Here is a 7,222-nt window from a genome sequence, read left to right on the forward strand (position 1 = left end):
CATGCACAAATACCACACACACACATAAATATAAGGAGAGAGAGAGAGAGAGAGAGAGAGAGAGAGAGAGAGAGAGAGAGAGAGAGAGAGAAATGAATAGAAAGTAACCAACAAGTAGGTAGGTAAAAGCTATAAAAATAGCTCCCTAGAAGAGCAGTTGCCCAGAAATACTGGAATGTAGGCCCATTTAAGATGCAGCACTGAGACAATTGTGAGCTGCCACGTGGGTGCTGGGAATTGAGCCTGGGTCCTCTGGAAGAACAGCCAGTGTTCTTAACCATCCCCAAATCCCTGGCTGTCCTGGAACTCACTATGTAATCCAGGCTGGCCTCGAACTCCCAATTGTTGGGACTAAGGCATATGTCATCACGCCTGGCTCTACATCCTTTTAGTATGTATTAATTCTATCAAGTGTTTCTCTAGAAAGCCCTAATACAGTTGTCCTGGTGCTACCTGGAGTAATACGCTGTCCACCTGGAGAAGGCACTGGGACGCCCCTGTAATGTATCAGTGACGGGAATGTGGGTTTAGTACAGTGTGGAATAGTGCATTTCCTTTGCTGTGCATTGACCGTCCTAGCCCAGCAACCCTCACCTGGGGACATCAGCTGTGCCCTTGGGAAAGAATCAACCCAGCTGTGCTGTCTCCATCCCTCCCAGAGGGAATGGCGGTCAGGACACCAGCGCTGAGTGTCCAGCTGCTCTCGACCACTACTTGTTTGCAATGCCTTAATTGCACGTGGAGGGCCAGCGTATATAGGTGTGTGTGGGGGGGTGTCAGGGAATGCGGCCATCCCTGCGGCTGTGGGAAAGCAAAGACCTCCAGTGTGGCTTTGTGAGGAGGAGCACGCCACCCTGTAGGGAATCCATCACCTACGCTCTGTAAATTAACACAGTACATGCATTTATTGGTTTCCCAGATGGAATTTAGGTGGAGTTGTGACTCACTTGGTTTGTCTTGGGACCTTGGAAGACAGGGTAGTCGGTGTTCTTTCCTTTGCCCAGGGAAATTTAGCAACACCATTTGTATGCAAAACAGGAAAGTGCCTGGTGGTGGAGCCTTCCTTTAATCCTAGCTTGTGGAAGGCGGAGTCAGGTGGTCTCTGTGAGTTCAAAGTCAGTTTGGTCTATATAGAGAGTTCCAGTCTATCCAGGGATATCCAATGAGACTCTGTCTCAAAAAAAGAAAAGAAAGCCAGGTGTGGTGGTGCACGCCTTTAATCCCAGGGCCAGGAAGGCAGAGACCGGCAGGTCTTGAGTTTGAGGACACCCTGGTCTACATAATGACCTGTCTCAGAGAAAAAGAAAGAGAGAGAAAAAGAAAGAAAGAAAGAAAGAAAGAAAGAAAGAAAGAAAGAAAGAAAGAAAGAAAGAAAGAAAGAAAGAAAGAAAGAAAGCCAGGCAGTGGTGGCGCACACCTTTAATCCCAGTACTTGGGAGGCAGAGGCAGGCCCATTTCTGAGTTTGAGGCCAGCCTGGTCTACAGAGTGAGTTCCAGGACAGCCAGGGCTACACAGAGAAACCCTGTCTCAGAAAACCAAGAGAGAGAGAGAGAGAGAGAGAGAGAGAGAGAGAGAGAGAGAATAATAGATACTAGATAACCGTATTGGTTCCTTCCTTTGGAGAGAGTAGTAGCTTTTCTTTTTTCTCTTTAGTGCTGTATGAAACCCTGGCCGTAACATCCCAGTGCTCTAGTCCGATTAGCGCCCACCCCCACCCCTCTTGCCCCAACCATAATCTCAGATGTAAATGTCATGTCATCCTCCCTCTATTGCAGGCACCTAGAGTGACAACCCATACCCTCACTGTCCCAGTGGCCGTGGCAGTGTGTGGCAGGGAATGGCTGCAGCATCATGGGGGACTCCCAGAAGACAAGCCCATCCATCCCTCATGTTCATCCACGGACAGGGTCTGGCCTCCGAATCCTGAGCTGGGTCAATGTGCCTGCACTGCAGGGACCGGGCTCCAGACATCACTCTCCAGTCAGCAGCAGCGGAGGTGAGGAATTACTCAGAAGGGAGGTGCTGACTTCAAATCTCAGCCTGAGAAACCGAGAGAAAGTCATGGTGGCAACGCCAGCGCGTGCAGACGTGGCCATCGGTTAGAGGGTTCTGCAGTGTTTGTTTGGGAACCTGAGTGTTCCGAGTCCTGGAAGAAACTCAAATCTTACTGGGCACTGTGGCCCGGGCCTGTAAACTCGGGGCTGGTGCAAATTCCAGGCCAGCCTGGGCTACATACTTAGGCCGCCAGGGGCTACATAATCAAACTCTGTTTCAAAAAACAAGCCCCCAAACAAGCAGCTAATAATAACAACCTCACTTTATCTTCTAAGAAACCTAGGCCTGAAAAAGTGTGGGCGGGGAGGGTGGACATCTGTTTCCTGGTGCAAAGATACTGCAAGCTCTGGGCATCACAGGAGGCTTGGAGAACCAAGTCTCCTGACTCAGTTTCTCCTTGTATGTGTTAAGCCTTTGCCATACCACATATGTCTTTCCTCCTCCTCCTCTTCTCCCTCCTCCTTTCTTCCTCCTTCCCCTCCTCCTCTTGGTTATTTTAAACATTTTCCTAATTATTATTTAAAATTTTATGTGTATGGGTGTTTCTGCTTGCATCTGTTAGCCCAGCATCTCTGTGTGCTGCTGTGGAGGCCAGGAGAGGCTGTTAAATCCCCTGGGTCGGGAGTTACAGATGGGTGCAAAGCGACCATGTGAGTGCTTCGAACACTGTGGCCCTCCAGCAGAGCAAGAAGTGCTCCTAACCCCGAGCCGCCCCTGCAGCCCCTGCAGCCCCTGCTCTTTTTTATTATTAACTTTTTAAAAAAGATTTTATTTATTTATTTAAGTATATGAGTACACTGCAGCTGTCAGCCACACCAGAAGAAGGGCATTTTATCGGATTCTGTTACAGCTGGTTGTGAGCCACCATGTGGTTGCTGGGAATTGAACTCAGGACCTCTGGAAGAGCAGCCAGTGCTCTTAACTGCTGAGCCCTCTCTGCAGCCCCTTATTATTAATTTTATACATGTATCTGATGCAGTCTAATACCACCTGCCCCTCCTCCTCCAGCTTTCATGGCTTTTCCTCTTGTGATTAAGGAGGTGACCTGTGTGCGTGGAGAGCTACTCACCAGAGCAAGAGAGACTCCCCTGGTACACTACTGAAGGCGGTGCCTGCCCCTTCCCCCTTTAACAGCCAGTAGTTTCCCAGGGACCAGAGAGCCCTGTGAGCCCCTTCTTTGTTCCTGACCAGACCCAGTCTTGCGGAGACACGATGTAGCCAAGCTCCGCTACAGTGGGTTTATGATTGCAAAGGTCCTGCCATGCCCAGCAGACAGTTTTCTTCTGGCCTTCATCTTTATCATCCAGCGTTTTAAAAAAGATTTAAAAAAAAAAAAACAAAAAACTTGTGTGTATGTGGTCATGTGCATGAGTGTGGGAGCTCATGGAGTCCAGAAGATACCCCTGGGGCTGGCTGGAGTTACAGATAACTGTGAATCTTGTCACCTGTCACCAGGGTTTTGGGAACTGAACTAAGGTCCTTAGGACGAGCAGTGTTTTAGTCATGGTTTCTATTGCTGTGATGAAACACCATGACCCAAAAGCAAGTGGGGGAGGTTTTATTCAGTGTCTTATACTTCCAGATCATAGTTCATTATTGGGGAAGTCAGGGCAGGAACTCCAGCAGGGCAGGAACCCGGAGGCAGGAGCTGGTGCAGAGGCCATGGAGGAGGCTGCTTACTGGCTTGCTTCCCCTGGCTTGCTCAGCCTGCTTTCTTATAGAGCCCAGGACCACCAGCCCAGGGCTGTCACCACCCATAATGGGCTGGACCCTCCCCTACTGATGGCTAACTGAGGAAATGCCTTCCAGCTGGATCTCCTGAAGACATTTCCTCAACGGAGGCTCCTTCCTCTCTGAGGGTGCTGGCTTGTGTCAAGTTAACACGCACACCAGCCAGTGCAAGCAGCAGTGTTCTTAGCTCCTGAGCCATTTCTCCAGCCCTCACCAGCCAGCGCCTACACCCTTTCTGCTCCCTCTTTTGTGATGTTCCCCGAGCCTTGGAGGTAATGCAGTTAGGGCTGCATCCTTCACAGTCATTTATTTTCAGTATTCCCCCCTGCCCCCAGCAGCTGTGAGTCTGCATTAGCTGCTGTGCTATAAAAAGAAGATTCTCTGATCAAGCCTGAGAGCTCCGAGTATTGGGGTGTTAGTCTGACAATGTACCCACTTAGCAAAACAAATGTAGCCAGTTCACTGCCAGGGCATATCCCCTCTCCCCCCACCCCAGTCATGGGCTTTTGCCCGGGCCCACAGAACCATGTACAAACTCTACCTGTGGGAGAAGGTGACAGGTAGCACTCTGGCTGCATTGACCTGGGGCTTTCCAAGCCCAGACTTTCAACTGAGAATGAGGCTCCTTTGCCCCTGGATGCTGGAGTCCCCAGAGTGGAAAGGTTGGCACCTCGGGGTTGAGCTGGAGCAGTGGAGAGGCACGTTCTCGCCTTTTTCCGCAGATAGGTCAGGGGGCAGCAGTGTCTGGAGTGGGCAGGACTCAGGGCTGATGGGGCACCTGTCCTGGAAGCAGAAGTCTCTGGGGCTAGAAGGCAAGCCTTGCCGGAAGAGCGTCGGAGCCCTACCCTGGCTGGCTGTCCTCTCCAGGGAAGCAGGCTAGTTTAGAACCATGTGGCAGGTCTTGGAGGTGGGCAGCGGCTGTGGAACTCCTCTCTCAGGTACTGTGCCCTTGGCCAGATCAGTGTGATTGCCTGCAGGAGACCCTCATAAGTCTTCCCTGTGGAAGGAGGGGAGGGCGCACAGCTGAGCCCAGGCAGTAGTGCATGGTAGAGATGGTTTTCATTCGCCAGGGGAGGGAGGGACACCTTCCTCAGTAGCTGGTGTAGCTGCCTGTAGCCAGTCCATGCTCCTGTAGGGAGCCCTACTTTAAATCCATTGCTTCGTCATGCTAGGCTTCGGGAACTCTTTGTGTTTCTGTTGTTGGTGGGCTCTCTGGGTGCATGCTTATTGTTCACATTTTCCCAGGAAGCCACAAAACACTTACCTTTGGTTCGGTCACGTCCCTGTTCGGCTAAGTTTGGAGAATCTGCTACCTTGGCGCTACTGTGGTGATATGGCGTGCACTGAAGCTGCTGCCCTTTCAGGAGGAGTGTCAATGGTGGGCTGTGTGTGTGTGTGGGGGGCTCTCCCAGGGTGCTGTCCTCTTTGGTTAGGTGCACCTCTTCCATGCATGGGGGTCTGCCACATTGATTCGGGGATGTTGAAAGTCACACATATGAGATGGGACTGTAAGCAGGCTGCGATGGCTCTTGTGTGGCCTTTGCAGGTGACAAGATATCCACTGAGTTCAGCCCTCTGCTCAGAAAGAGCTCGCCCGTGTTAAGGGCTGAATGACAATGAAAATGCTGTCCTCACAGGGCCACCAAAATTAACAGGAAAGGGGGAGGGGGCAAGATGAGATAGGGGTGTGGGCTTGACATTTCTTATGGTGTTTGCATGTAGGGAGGCTGTGGCACAAATTACAACTGTGCTTTAGAGCACAGATCCAAAACTTCGGAATCCACAGGAATAATCAGTCAGGGAGGAGAGGTGGGATAGACAGGGACTCATCAGGACTGACTTTTAATCCAGACGTGATAATCCCATGATTCAGTGTGTCGGTGGAAGCCTTGATAAGACCCTATAGAGAAAAGTATATGAACTAGGGTTGAAGTTGCCTCTGAACCCTGTGAGCTGCAAAGTTTTTGTTGTTTTTATTGTTTATTTTTATTTATTTATTTATCTATTTATTTATTTATTGTTTTTTTTTGAGACAGGGTTTCTCTGTATAGCCCTGGCTGTCCTGGAACTCACTTTGTAGACCAGGCTGGCCTCGAACTCAGAAATCCGCCTGCCTCTGCCTCCCGAGTGCTGGGATTAAAGGCATGCGCCACCATGCCCAGCCCTGTTTATTTATTTTTAAAGATTTATTTTAATTGAGTACATGGTGGCTGTCTTCAGACACACCAGAAAAGGGCATCGGGTCCCATTACAGATGGTTGTGAGGCACCATGTGGTTGCTGGGATTTGAACTCAGAATCTGTGGAAGGGGAGCCAGTGCTCTTAACTGCTGAGCCATCTCTTCAGCCTGGTTGTTTTTATTTAAAGCTTTTTAAAAAGTAGGTGTAGCTTGAGGGCCCTGAAGGGAATTGGAACTCCACAGGAAGACCAACAGAGTCAACTAACCCGGACCCTTGATGGCTTCAGAGACTGAACCAAAGAGCATACACAAGCTGGAGCCAGCACCACCCCCCTCACACATATGTAGCAGATGTGCAGCTTGGTCTTCATGTGGGTCCCGAACAACTGGAGCAGGGATTGTCCCCAAAACTGTTTCCTGTCTGTGGAATACAGTCTTCTATCCTCAGTGGGAGAGGATGCACTGAGCCCTGCAGACACCTGATGTGCCACGGTGGGGGTACCCAGGAGGGAAGGGAAGGGAGGATGGGAGGAGGGATGTGGGAGGGACTGGGAGCAGGGGCAATGATTGGGATGTAAAGTGGATAAACATTTTTAAAAAAGGAAAAAAAATAGATGTGTGTGTGTGGGAATGTGCACATGAACACAGGGCCCACAGAGCCCTGAAGGTGCCATATTCCCTAGAGCTGGAGTCACAGGCAGTGGTGAGCTGCTTGGTGTAGGTACTGGGGAATGTATTATTTGTTTATTTATGCCCGGCATCCATTTCTTTTCTTAAGTCTCCATCGAGTGGAGGCAGGAGGATCTGGAGTCTGAACTAGGCTAGCCTCAGCTACATAGCAAGTTGGAAGCCAACCTGGACTACCTGAAACCCTTTACCAGAAAACTAAACTGGGCTGGGAAAGATGGCTTAGCGGCTAAGAACACTGGGGGTTCTTCCAGAAGAGCCAGGCTTGATTCCCAGCATCCACATGGTAGCTCACAACTGTAATTCCAGTCCCAGAAGCTATGACCTCCCTCTTCTGGCCTGTGTGTACCAAGCAAGTACGTAGTGCACAGACATACATGCGGACAAAGTATCCATACATTGAAAAAATACATTTTGGGGCTGGAGAGATGGTGCAACGGTTAAGAGCACTGACTACTCTTCCAGAGGTCCTGAGTTCAAATCCTAGCAACCACATGGTGGCTCACAACCATCTGTAATGTGATCTGATGCCCTCTTCTGGTGTGTCTGAAGACAGTTACAGTGTACTT

The sequence above is a fragment of the Mus pahari genome, chromosome 13, assembly GCF_900095145.1.
Source record: "Mus pahari chromosome 13, PAHARI_EIJ_v1.1, whole genome shotgun sequence".
In the NCBI taxonomy this organism is placed as follows: domain Eukaryota; kingdom Metazoa; phylum Chordata; class Mammalia; order Rodentia; family Muridae; genus Mus; species Mus pahari.